Below are 14941 nucleotides of genomic sequence, written 5' to 3'. Positions count from 1 at the left end.
AGCATAACGAGGGCATTCAAATTAGTTTATAAAGAATTTGTAGTAAAAGTTAATAATCCCAGCTAGCATTGGTCTTTAAGTTGACAAGACAAATTGTATCCCATTATGACAGGTAATTTGTTAAATAAAAAAAAGAATAAAATGTTCAAAAAATCTATTGATGGACTAACCCCATAATTACTTTCTCTAACAACTTTTACTTTTATGATGGTGAAATTCACACTACCAATTCCACAATAAGGACCACTTGATCTTCACGCGACAAATAATTAGCTTAGAAGCCTGTCGGTGTGAGTCATTGAGGATACATCTGATGTCTAAGTAATTAGTAAATTGATTAGTGAAGATATTTACATATATTTGATGTCATACAACTAAAGTTAATTTACACAAACAATTCCAAGGAGATAAATCTAGATGTATCATGCTTGATCCCTTTTTACTTGTTTTTCTCATATGAACAAACTTGGTTAAGTGATTTTTATTAATATTACCCAGCACTTATTCAATTCTTTGGTAAAAATTGATTAATGCTAGACTTAGAAATATTTTAATTACCACATAGCCCAAAGTCCAAGCGCAGCACCACAGTAAGTAAACGATTGAAGGAGTACTCGTTACAGAAACGTCCTTTCCATTGATTGAGGGAGATTTGCTTTGCTTTTAAACAAAACAAAATAAAAGTCCTAACAAATTGAAAGATCTGTCTTCTCATTTCATTGACCAATCTGTCTCTTGTCATCTATCCTTTACCGTGCTTTTGTTTTGCCATGTCCATTTTCAATTTTCATGCTATTACAGTATTACACACGAATTCTATATTGTTTAATTGATTCTTAATATACCAGTATTTTTTTTTTTTTTTTTTTTTTTACTTTAAGTACTTGCTATAGCAGTTTTTGTTGTGTAGTACGTGGATATGTGTGTCTGTACATTGTGTACAACACTAGCTTGCTTCCTTTTGATACTTCAAAACTATCTTTTAATGTTTGTATAGGGCTCAACTACCAATTTTGTGATTGACGAACATCCAACATGGTAGGGACAAGACCTGCTAGCTAGCACTAAGGAGCAAGGTACAAAAGCGATAAAACAATAGAAAAAGAAATCCCATTACTTTCTTTCTTTATATTTTTGAAATGCTATTTTGGTAATTGTGCTTTAAACTATTATCAAATGGTCACTTCGGTTTAAAAAATTATCACATGGGAAATTTGGGATTGTCTAAATTATAGAATTAGTCTATCTGTCCATGTTTCGTCAAAAAACTTAATGGCACGTTATATCAAGACCTCTCATAATTCGATTAGTGTCTCATGCGCCACATCATTTATCCTAATCAGCAAGCACTTATCGACGTGTTTAGAAAATCCCATGTTAGCGCCCCCATCAAAATTACATTTACACAAAAAGTCTTACCTAGATCTTCTTCGATAGGTTGCAATTGCGGGTTAACCGTACCGTTAAAGACTGCTTAGACTAGTCGTAACTCAGATAGGCGATTTTGAAGTTGCACCTACTATGTATGATTATAAAGCAGTTAAGCATATATAACTTCTTTACAAATCCAAAGAAAACTGATGAATCAATACATGTGATTACAAAAGATTCATAATTACTTGTGATTTGAATCGAAAGAGAACGAGAAATATCATGCTCGGTTGATTTGAATTGTAGATAACCTTAATCATAACTCATATGGCACAATTGACTCATTTATCCCAGAATGTTAATCATTTTTGTGGATGTTGTTGTTGCTGAGGCTGCATTACAAATTAGAGAGAAACGTTAATTAATTAACCTCTTTCAAATTGTAAAGAATAAGAAAGAAAAATTACTTGAAAATGTTTGGAATAATTATAACTTTCATTGTAAATTATTTTCTTTGGCTTCTCCTTGCACTTTGGTATGCCCAGTTAAACCCACTAACTGATTTAGGTAGAAAATCTAGTACTTCATCTGCTGATATTACGAAACCTAATAAAGAACCATGACTTGCTTAATTATGGTTTCTTGTTGCAATTTTCATGTGTAAACAAACTGGCATCATCAACTTCATAAAGGAATGACATTTACTGTGACTTGCTAAAATGACATTACTTTGGTTGAAAGCAAAATAATTTAGGTTCATAAAATTGCATGCTACCATTGCTGGTTAACTCTAGCTGTTGCATTATGGCTGATTTGCTACAATGTTCAACTGACTTGTTTATGAATTTTATTTTCTTATCCCAACATCCAGAGAAAACAAGCTTGTGGTTTTTTTTTTTTTCTCATGGCATGACCCTCAAACTTGTCAACGGGGACTAGAGATCTTACCTGGGATGTTGGCGAATGAAAATAAATTACATATGGTAAGAGTTCAGTATCTAGAGAAGGAAAATGACACACACATATATAGGGCAAGACGGAAATTAATGTTTCATTTGGGGTTAGGGTTGTCATGGTTTTTAATTGTGCTGTTGTTTTAGTAAGAATTAAGTTGTTGTTTAATGTAATGGAGTTGGTTTTGCTTGTAAGTGTTGTATGTACTTTGACTTATATATGTAATGGAATTGGTTATGTAAATTAATTAAGGAAGATAATTCATTCCTCATAGTTGTTTGTTTTATGTATTTTGTGTGACTATTTTATTTATATGGTTTGGTTCCAATGCATATTCTCAAACCATGGCATATTCTCATACAGTACTATATATTCAACCATTGGTACCATTCTACTGCCACACCAATCAAACATAACCTTACTGTAACACCCCGATCAATTTAGGTCGATGGAATACTCGCATATTCCACGCGACATTACTACCTTATCTCATAGAGCAACGGAAAATTATATTTTTTTAAGAAAAAAACCACAAACTTATCTTTTATATAAGCGTAAATTAATCACCAGAATATCTAAACTAAAATATACTTCATAAACAAATAGCAGAATTATTTCAAAATTCTTAGACGAAACGCCTTCTTAATTACTATAATTACAAGAGTGTCATGTAGGGAACCTGCAATTATAATTGTCTTTTCAAATCTACCATACACCAAAACCTAAGGTCTTTCTCTTTCATAATATATTTTAAAAAAGCATTAATTCTCTTAGCATTTTCTTTTCCATAATTAGATTAACATAACCCTATACATATTTAAGTTAATACAGTTGCTACCAGATAATAATAATGAAAAATACAATTTAACAAAAAAATGAAGCATATACTCATAATAACTCATACATAGTCATAATGATTATTATTCAAGTTTTAGTATTTATCGGTCATACTCTCCCTTTTAACACTGGGTTTGTTAAGCGTATAACTCCACTTAATATTTGGTTTGTTAACCGTACTACCCCGCTTAACATTGGGCTGCTAGTCGTACTCCCCATTCTATCAAATAAGTTGTTAAGCTAACGTACTCTCCCGTTTAACTTTCAGTTTGCTAGTCGACAGTTCAGTCGACCAACTATCAACCGAGTGTTCCCTTGAGGCTCTCGGGTTGCTTCTATACCCTACTCGGTCGATCGAGGGGCACTGACAATTTTCTTTAGCTTGAAAAAACCTCCAAATCCCTCATTTTTCACCATCTTCCACGTCAACCATTATCCACACGTTCTCTTCCATTCAAATAATACCAAAATAATGTCTCCAAAACTTTATATATATAACACTAAACTTCAAACCCTAGCACAAAATCCTCGTTTTTCAAAAACTCCATTTTTCTTGCACATTTCCATTCCAACTGATCGTGTACATCAATAAGAAACATCATCTTAAACACTTTATCACAACTCTGTGCAAGCTTATAAAAAGATTAAGTTTACACCTAGGGTTTTTAATATACAACGTACAAAAATTTTGTGAGTATAAATTGACAGTAAATTTGATTTCTTCTATAGTTAATTATTTTTTTTGGGGTTGGTTACTCCTAGAGTTTTTTTTTTTTTTTTAAAAAAAAAAAAAAAAAAAAAAAATCAATAAAAACTCAACTTGTCAATTTGGTCAAGAGTGATGCTAGCTAGGGGTACAATAACTTTTATTCGGGTCCGTTTGAGTTTACGATTTTTAATAAGTGTAATTTAAAAATAACGATTTTAAACTGTGTGATTTGAAAATGTGATTTTTACAGACGCGATTAAATGTTTGGCAAATCGTAGTTTATTTTTTAAAATTGTGGGTTTTCAAAAAAATACTATATTACCTGTGATTTGAAAACACATATTTTTTAGTTTTAAAATCGCAATTTATTTTTAAAAACGCAATACTAAACAATTCATTTTTTGTGGCTTAATTTAAAATTGCACTTGTTATCTACGAAATCGCAATGTCAAACACACTGTACAAGTCTCTTACAAATTGATGTGATAATTCACGTGGTTAGCTACTAGACAATTAGGTTTACCTATCAAATTTTATTGCTTAATTATTCTTCACCCATATTGTGCCGTGTGACAATCATGTGTGGGCTGACACATAGAATTTTTAAAGAAATTGTAGTAGCTCAAGAATTCTCCACTGGTTAAATGATGTAGGGTATGTTTGGTAAAGCACTATGCAAAACAGAATAATGAGTTTTTTTTTTAACGTTTTCCTACTTTACTTTCACATTTTTAAAAACAATTAACATCAAAACTTTTTAACTTTATTAACTTTTTATATCACATCAATAATTTTTTATTACTATTTAAACAAAAAATCACTACAATACAAATTTTTTTCATTTTTCTATACAAATTATTTTTCACTTTATATCACATCTATCACTTTTTACTAACTTCAAAATTAACTCCCCACTATTCTATTTTTACATAGTGTTTTGCCAAACATACCCTTAATACTGCCTTTTTAATTTGCCCGATAATTATGAGCGTCATAATTAGTGCAGCAGACCACGGCGGTTTTCAATAGCTTCTTACTTTTCTTAAGATTTACGTATGGCAACACTTTTAAGGGATAGTTTCATTAATTCATTCTATAAGTAGAATCAACAATGTAACTAAAGAGACAAAGAGAAGAGTTCTGCCAAATTTGTTGAATAAAAAGAGATGAGAGAGAGGACAAAGATGCTTATATTTTTTTTCACGTAACTTGCATTAAATAAGTAAACAAATTTTAGAGTGCAGGTGGGGGCCTGTATTACTGTATTACGTATAAGTTTTTTATAAACTGACATAGCATTCCATGCAAAATTTACCACATTATGTTAGCCATGCATTAAACAAAATTAAATTTGATTGTCGTTAACGAGAGCTGAAGTTTAAGGAAAAGTGGCCATAGAGCCGATCTCTCCCGTCGGTCAGACATATGTGGTTGTTAGAGATTCAGATTTCCGGTTTGACCAATTCAAGAGATTGAAAGACGATAGTGCCATGTGGATTGACACATCACTTTATAAGCCCATGTAACATTTGCCATACTGGCCGGTCATTGAACATTTAAATTTGATTGTGGTCGATGTGACAGTGCTACGTACGTACTTGTATTGTAACGTTAGTTTTTAAGAGAGTTGTAGTAAAACCTGTAATAATCCAAGCATTTTTCCAATTAAGATGTCATGATTAGTTTTAAATTCTAAGTTTGTGCAGATCGATTGAAACCCCCACTTTTGACATGTTTTGCTCAATGAACAAAATTTGTGGCGATAATTAATAATTTATACAACCGAAAATAAATTCAAGAAGTATGTAGACAAGTAATTAATTACAAAGGGTAGAAAAGAAAAAGAAAAAAGAAAAAAGGGGGCAACCTGACAGTACCTATTGTTTTGATGTCAACACTCAAATTCTATTAGTGGCCATATTTTGTCAGCTAAAGATTCGATATCTCGAAGATATTGACTATTGTAGAAACATTCATATATATATTAATTAAGGTGACATATATAATTGGAAATATTTTTTTGGCTAGTTGGTCATGTACAAATAAGGTTATATATATATATATAAATATTCACAGTGTTGCCGCTGAGACGTCACATTGAACTGAAAATTACTTTGAAAATAAACCACGTCCAAATAAGAGATATGATTTTTTGTCATCTCAAGACACAACTCTTAACCACCTTGAAGATGTGGCAAGGTGGACCCCTAGCTAGCTTTAATGTGTTTTTTTAAAAAAAATAAAAAATAAAAGTACAAGCTACCATGTGGACAAAAGTAGTTAAGAATTGTGTTTTGGAGTACAATGTAGAGATATGATACATGGAGATGGAGATGATCAGAACATGACAAGGCTTGCTAGCTAGGTGAAAAATTAGGTAAAACATTTAGGTCCTTTTTATTATCTCATATATAAGAGATATGATCGTTTCTCACCCCAATACACAATTTTTGACCACCTTTTTCATGTAGCAAGGTGGTCTCCTAGCTAGCTTTAGGGTTTTTTTCACCCCAATACACAACATTTAGGGTTTTTTTTTTCAAAAAAAAAAAAAAAAAGAAGAAGAGAAAAAAAAAGAGTAAAAGTAAAAGTTGCACGTATGTAAGCAAAGGTGGTCAAGAGTTGTATTTTGGAGTGACAATATATCACTTCTCCGTATATAAAAGCCCAATGATTAATTCTATCCATATTTGGTACACACGATTTTTTTTATTATTATTATAAATGAGACAGCCAAATTTTCGTTATTACAGTCAAATAAATCTGGACAGCACACAAATTCTTCCAAAAATGACTTTTTTACACCAAATTTATTTGACATTACTCGCTTGAACATGATGGATTTGGATGTTTTTTTTTTTTTTTTTTTTTTGATAACAATGATGGATTTGGATGTTAAATGCCTTATACGTACACTCAAATACAGTAATTAAGACCGGAATGAATTTGGCATTGCTCCCGTGTGAAAACAAAATCATCCAATTTTTTTAATTTTTTTTTATAAAAATAAACGGTAGAGATTGTAAAATTGAAAAAAACTAAAAATTAAATATGTACCGTTAAAGTACAATACATATGGTGTAGTTTTTTTGAGGGCATCTAAATCAAATCCGTTAAAGTTGTTGTAGATAAATTAAAGGCAATTAATTTACTTTATTAAAAGAAATTGGGAAGGCTAGGTAATAAGTGGACAGAATAAAGGTGCATGAATTAGGTAGCAAAGTGGGGATGAATTATTCTAAAATCTAAACAAAAAGGTTAAGTGGGAGAATCCCTGTCGTCCCTTAAACAAAATTAGTTATATATGGCATTATGGGGATGGTGTATAAAGGAAAAAAGACAGATAAAAAGAGGAAGTGACGGAGGAAAAGAAAAAGACGATAAAATTATGGTAGTATTTTCTCCCTTTTTCCTTTTTCCTTCTTTAACTTTTATCTATTTATTTTTATTAAAGGAAGTAAGAGGGATGATGAGGAATCCATGTCTTCCAAGCACTCCCAGACAAAATGAGGTTCAGAGAAGAGAAAAGCAACCTCTGCTTTACGACCCAGAAAAGGAGATTTCAAACACCATAAGGTTAGCTTAGGAAATTGCGTGGTTAGCAACCCTCTCTCTCTCTCTCCCTCTCGGTCTCTATATTTAGTGGGGAGCTGGGGTGCAATATCAACCCCACATCTTCCTTCTTTCCCTCTGAAAACCCCACAACACTAGCCACCCCCCTTAAATCCTCTAAGCTTTGCTTGTTTTTTGCCAATTCAATAGGTTTTGTGGGGCTCTGAAACACCATTTGATTATGACCTAGTTCCCATCTCCCGGCCAAAATCTTTCTACATCCTCCATAAATATCCCTGTCTCCTCCTTCTTCTATCCTCTTCAGGCTTCAATCACCCCCTCCCTCTCTCCCCAAACTCCTGCTACCTACTTCATCCATATATCTCTCTCGCCATGATCTTCAGGAAGATCAGCTTGATAGGGTTGAAGATCATGTTATCCATACACATATGCATATGCACATATATATATATATTTTTGATAACCCGGGTATCCAAAACTTTGCCCCGACTAGATCTTGAAACACCGTGCAAAGCACCCCCTACATACAGGTCGGGTAAGACTCGAACTTTCACCCGCGGAACGAATATATATATATTTATAAATACATATTACATGTTTTCAAGCCTAGAGGTTCAAGTAGTACATGATGAGATTGGGGAAGGGCTTAGTTGGATTTTTTAATTTTATTTTTAGTTTAAGGGAGGAAATAGATACATATATACATGCAAAAATTCATGCATACACACATGTATATGTGCCTGGCTCCCTGTATGCCATTTGCAGAGCCCACCGGAGCATCGCTGGCCTCCGTGGATGGCGTATGAGGAGCCAAGCATATTCCATGTTTTATACATGGAATTAATTCTTTTTCTTTTTTCCAATTCTGGTCTCTTTGTATTTCCAAAACGGCAGCGGAGAAATTTTGGATGTCTGAATGGAGGTACGACGCAACTTACATCTTCTTCTTCTTCTTCTTCTACTTGTGGGTTTTAGGGTTTTCATGATGATGTGATATGTGTAATGTTTTTTGCAGAGAATAATAGTAGCGCGGTTTCTGTGAAGATATATATTCCCATCACCGATGGTCTCATGTGGCTTCCGTGAGACCGTAATCATTTCATTACACATGCAACGAGGTTTCCGTGATATATGTAGCCAAAAATTACGGTAAATTAGAACTGTTCCTGACAACATGGAAGTCACAACTACCATGTTGCCCTTCCATCTTGTTGAACGCTTATCTGATGGACACTTCATATGACCCCTGGTCATATGATCAATATTGTCCTCAAAAGAAGCAACTGTGTCTCACAATTTCACAAGCCAGTTTTCTCTTTTTTCATGCAAAAACAAAAAATCTTGGTTTAATGGATCATCAGAATTGAATGTCGATCAGCTTTGTTTTTGTTTAGGCCTAGTAGATGATGTTTTACTGCTGGCTTTAGCTTGAAGAAAGCATAAATACCAGAAAAATAAATCTAGGCTGTCTGATCGATGGATCATCATGGCCGGCGTTCTGAGCCAGCCATATGATCTATGTTTTCTATTTTGTGGGAGCTAGGGTAATGATCATGTTAGTCCAGCTATCTCCCTCCACTTAAGAAATCAACAATGGGGGAAAAGAAATGCATAAATAAATTATGAAGGAAAAAAGAAATGCATAGATATCCTTAGGCTTATGTGCATTTCTCTTTTTCTTTTTCTGGCTAGCTAGTGTCTTTAGCAATGGGCCTGGGCAGATATCTCATCATCTTGCCTGGGCAGGGCATCGAGAAAGAAGAAAAAAAAAGGTATGGATTGTGGGAAAAGTAAAAGTGTTTGGCAGAAGGGATTATGATTATGGCTACTGGGGAATCTCATACAAGGAGTGGACCACCCTCTCTCTCTTTTTCCATTGGCTCGCAGGGAATATGTTATACGGTCAAAGCAGGTCAAAAAGGAAACATCGGTCAGGCAAACAGAAGGGGACCACCTTTGTGAGATCTCCTGGGAAATCAATTATGGGATTTTTGTTGCATGTTTTTTTTCAAATTTTCAATTTCGTAGAGTAAATACTACACCAACATTCTCTTGGAGTAGCTAGGGCTAGCTACTAGTAGTGAAATAAAAAAAATAAGAGAGAAAAAAAAAATGCTCGAGCTTGTGGGGTCTATCTTCCTCAATGTTGTTTGCTCTTTTACGTTTATTGTACTCCTACTTGATCTTACAAAGTAATTCTACATCCTTGTTCTATCAACTTCCGCTGGTTTATTTTTGACGAGTAATGATTAATTGTCATTTTTTTTACAACTTTTTATCATATTGTTTATGTTGCAAGGTAGTCCTTTACTATTTTTTGAGTTTTAAAAATAAAATAACACATAAGTAAGGTGGTAAAAAATTGTATAAATATGTGGCAATGAATCATTACTCATTTTTGACACTGATATCCAATATTTCTTGGTAATTTATTATCATTTATGGAAGAAACTATCATACATTACTTATAGGAATGTGTTTCTGTTGATGGGGAATATGTAGAAAATTAAACCAAGATCAATGGTTTGCTTGCTGCAGTTTGTTTATTAATGGAGTATTAATGGTTATTAATTATGTGATATGCAAGTTGTCATAATTAATAGTGCTTTTTCCCTTTAAGTAATACAAAAATAAATAAATGGTGGTATATGATCTTCACAGCTGCCACGAGATGTGCAACGTCATCCTAATTAATTGTATAACGGTCTACTAAATATATATATAATATTATTTGTAATTATTGTTAGAATATTATTCGTAATTATTCCTAACAAGATAAATAGGGTTTAACAGTGGGAGAGAGAGAGAGAGCTAGAGAGATAGTCTATAAATTTTCTTAATTGGGTATACAGATCTGTGGAAAAACCAAGATCAACGGTTTGCTTGCCGGTAATTGTTTGTTGGAGTATTAATGGTTAATTATGTGATATCCAAGTTGTAATTATAATGCTTTTTCCCTTTAGTAATACCTATAAAAGGTGATATATGATTTTCACGGTTATAGAAAATCATCTCAATTGTACGATAATTATCGTATAACAGTTTAGTAAATAGTATTTACTTGAATTTTATTCCTAACAACATGGATTAGGGTTTACCAGATCTGCATAAAGTTACATGCATAATGTTTAGAAATGTCGATCAGTAATTCTTAGGATTCTTTCACTGGATAAGAACTGCATAATTGCAGTCGCCTTAGGTTAAGAAATCTGCAGTACAAGTTAAGCTTTCTATATGTATGTACGTCCTTCTTCTTCCTGAGCCAAAAAGAGAATATATATCACAAACCCTAACCGACATTTCGTTGTCCATGCTGCCATTATTTCTTTCAATGCTTAACAGTTAAGCATATGATTATTCGTTCAAAAGTGTGTTTTCCTTTTCAAGAATACTATTCACCGAAGTTTTACTCAAACAGTGCTAGAAATTGATATTTTGAATTTTCTGATATAGGATTTGCTTTTCTGATACTACTGTTGATGATCGACAAACATTTTTTCTTCCTATGACCACATTTTTCAAGGGCAACTTAAAGTGCATGATTTTGGAAGCTTGCAGTGTTCTTCTGTCTCAGGGAAATTAAAGTTACTTTCAATTATTGCTGATGCTAGTAAAATAAAGTGGCTATAATTATATTGATAAATCTACTGTTAAGTTTTGCGTTAGAATATTAGTTAAATTATTATTAAGTAAATAATATTTTATTTGCTCTAGTTTTTGGGATAATTAACTATTTAATTAATTAACATAATATCATAGTAAAGTCTCGAGTTTGAATCTTATTCTCACCATTCATCTTTTATTTCAATTAAATGTTTTATATATTGAGTCTTTTATTTTGGAAAAGTTTGAGTCCAAACGTGTGACCAGGGACGGAGGGAGGGGGGGGCTGGCAGGGGCCATGGCCCCCCCTCCCCACAATTTCCTTAAAAAAAAAAAATTTCTTAGATAAAAAAAAAAAAAAAAAAAAAAAAAAAAAAAAAAAAAACTCTAAAAAATTAAAAAAATATTAGGTAAAAATCAAAATTTAGCTTATTTGGTCCCTACCAAAAATTTTTTTTTGGCCATCGGCCCCTGCCCATAAAAACTTCTGGCTCCGTCCCTGCGTGTGACATCCCATATCGTCTGAGAAGGGGATGTGCTTATATGTATAAGTGCATCTTTCTTGACACAATGCGTTTTAAAGCCATGATGGTCATGAACCCGTTAGAACTTTACAGTTAAGCGTACTTCTACGAGAGTAGTACCATGATAGATGACCTCTTAAGAAGTCTGATTTAGGGAGCTAAAAAAATGGACAATATTATGTTATTAGAAGTAAGTTGTTACAAGACGTAAGAGAGTGTTAGAAAATTAATTTTAAAAAATTGCTAAACTTATCACTCTTAATTAAATGATTATATAAATCATTTTTTATAAGCTTAAAACACATATTTGAACCCAACAAAATAAAATTAATTTTCCCAATCCCAAAACAAACTTGGATCCCTTGATCGAGTGTTTCCAGAATTCAGTCTTTTCATCCAGGTCACTTCCTGCTACTGGCCGGGTTGGCAAATAAAAGCAAACGTCAAATAAAATATAGTACCCCCGTCCCATTCTACTTCCTAACATCCTTTGATTTATCAGTAGTTGTACAGAGTTATTATTGGGAATCTAACTAGCTAGTTGCCTTCTTTTCTTTTCTTTTTTTTAAATTTTTTTTTTTTTTTTTAAAAAAAAAAAAGACAAACATTTATTTCACTCTTTGAAAATTGCATCAATTTTCAACTTCATTTTTGAAAAAATCTGTCATGGATTTATCCTAAAAAATATTAATATCTTAATTTACTTAATATATATAGTTTTATGTACTTTCAATCCCCCCCTTTTTTTTTGGTCTAGCTATGAATTAACTATGAAAAGGCCCTATTCTGAAAGATTTGAATTCATTCATGACTTTGTTGGCCTTTTGACTTGCCGATTGAGACTAGAAAACCAAATATTTGTTATAAAAATGTAAATGTTACTTTTGTTGAACATGTGGGCAATCATTTTGTGGAATTGATCAATATAATGTACTGTATGCAGATCGGAATGATACATCTTGGATCGTGACTATATGAAACAGCAAAATCTTTTGGTTGAATATACGAAAAAGATCAAATTTGTATTTATAGAGACTAGATCAGAGGCTGCATGTTCACTAATTAATGTCCCCTTATTTCTTTATAATCTATGATTTGAAAGATTATTTTTACTTTTGATGTGAAATTAGTTATGACACTAGATTTGTCATATATATTGATTTTATTTGATTTTGATTAATTGTATTGTTTACAGACAGATGTGACCCTTCAATTATATTAATTTCTTGGATTGGATGCACGAAACAGTCTGTTGATGGGTTCAAAATTTCCACATTTCGTGTTCCTAAACTCGGTCTTAATCCATTCAATAAGAATTTTTTTTCTTTAAAAAAGAAATAAGAAATAAAAATTAGAGATATATTATATGTACATCTTTTGCACATTTTTCATACATGAACTCGCAATTCAGATCACATTTGACCGCATCTACAAGCTAGGAAAGAATCAAGCTCATATTATACTAATCGTTCTACTTCAATTCTTCCAATTGTGCATTATACATAGAATCATAATTTAGATTACATTTGAACTAATTAATACGAGAAAATCAAAATGAGCCTTCGCTAAATAGAGTGTTATGTTTATAAGAGTATCTCCGACCGATGCTATATATAAATGGCTCATAATAGTGTAATGTAGCTATTATGGGCCATTTTGCATTTTTAGCAAATGTTTTAAAATGAAAACTTTATTATAGCGAACTTTTACATATGAAAGTTTATTATTGTAGTACTTTGAACATCTTTTTTTTTTTAAAAATAAAAATAATTTATCTTCCCTTCTCTCGATCTTCGTCTCTCGCTTCACGGAATGGATGGAACTAAAAAATGCCTATATAGCTTTGTTAATCTCCTTCATTCGCCCAAAGAAGTACTAAGGGAGCCTGACTCAATTTTTCAGACGCCGAAAGAACTCTATTTTGACAAATAATAATAATAATAATAATAATTAGCAAGGGAATTGAATAAACTATAAACACCAATATTGGTACACGTAGCATTTTCGAGTGACGCAATAGAAGTTTCAAGTTTGTTTTCTTCTCTTGGATTGCATCGATGGACCAGGTTTTTGGTTGGTTTTGGTTGTTCATATATGGTATGGCTGCTCCGACTACTCAGCTCCTCTAAATTTTTATTTTTTAAAAAAGTGTTTTAGGTACGTAGTTAAAATAGCTAATATTACTGAAGATGCTCAGGATCAGGGGTGTAGCTAAGTGAATGCTGGGGGGGTCCATGGCCCCCCCCAAGCCCCAAACTTTTTCCAAAAAATAAAAAATAATAATAATAAGTTTTACCCCTAATTTTTTTTTATTATTTTAAGTTTTGGCCCCTTAATTATTATTTTTTTATTTGACTCTCAAAACTCTAAAAGCTGGCTCCGCTACTGCAAGGCAGGATTACAACTTCTGCTACTATTAGAACGTAGTTAGTTAATTGTTGGTTTGTTACCCTTGTGTTTTTATATATGTTGAGTTCTAGTTTCGCGTTGTATGTGTTTTGATTTTTCAATACTATTATTAATAATTTAACTAATGTGAATACTATTTAACTAATTTAACTATTCCAAAAAGTCCAAAAACTCAATTGATTTTTCAATACTATTTTCCAACAGTATCCATGATTCAATCAGCCACTCAATTCAAGCTAGCTGTAAGACAAAAAGTCACCCTTCTTGTAAGGGCATCAATTTGTTCGTCATGAAAGCATGAATTATATATATTATAATTACTAAACAATATGAACAATATTATCATCCTAACAACAACATTATAATAGCGGAAAATTAAAAAGAGGATTTAGGCTTACTTTCAGTCATTATTACTCAAGCGTTTTTCCAATAACTTCTAAAGAATAAAATTATACGGTGTCTTCTAACCTATGCCTTACTATATTGCCGCACTTATGGGTACACAAACTCACTGTTTATAAGATAGGTTAGGGGGCCTTGTATTTATTAAATACCGTATTATTCCTCCTATAAATGAAACAATAATTAAATTGATTTCAAATCAATTTAATGATTTCATTACCGTAATTTAATAAATTTAAATTACCTAACAGTAATACCAAATATACTATTTATTTATTAAATATAATAAATGTTGTATATGTGACATATAGGCCATTTATATAGATAATATATTACATTCTCCCACTTAGCCTTTATGACACATGTCTGTATGGTATTAGGTTCTTTAGTTTGACCAATTACTTATGAAATCCTCATACTCAGATAATAAATGTTTCACATAAATCATGGGGGTAAAACTTTTATATGATAGATCGTCCATTCAATGTATCACAATGTGAAATACTCATTACATGAGTACCTTATGGATAGTCAAACTTATGAATGAACTTCTTATAAG

General features: G+C 32.1%; 1 long non-coding RNA gene across 1 annotated transcript; it reads left to right on the top strand.

Moving 5' to 3' along the window:
- The first annotated feature begins 7438 nt into the window (after positions 1-7438).
- Positions 7439-9662, top strand: LOC133865016 (uncharacterized). The gene is made up of 2 exons (XR_009899597.1): positions 7439-8366; positions 8460-9662. It is a non-coding gene; the product is annotated as an uncharacterized LOC133865016 (long non-coding RNA).
- Positions 9663-14941: the final 5279 nt, after the last annotated feature.

Source organism: Alnus glutinosa, chromosome 3 (assembly GCF_958979055.1).
Source record: "Alnus glutinosa chromosome 3, dhAlnGlut1.1, whole genome shotgun sequence".
NCBI lineage: Eukaryota > Viridiplantae > Streptophyta > Magnoliopsida > Fagales > Betulaceae > Alnus > Alnus glutinosa.
The sequence above is the reverse complement of the archived record's forward strand: the minus strand, read 5'-3'. Positions and strand labels throughout refer to the sequence as shown.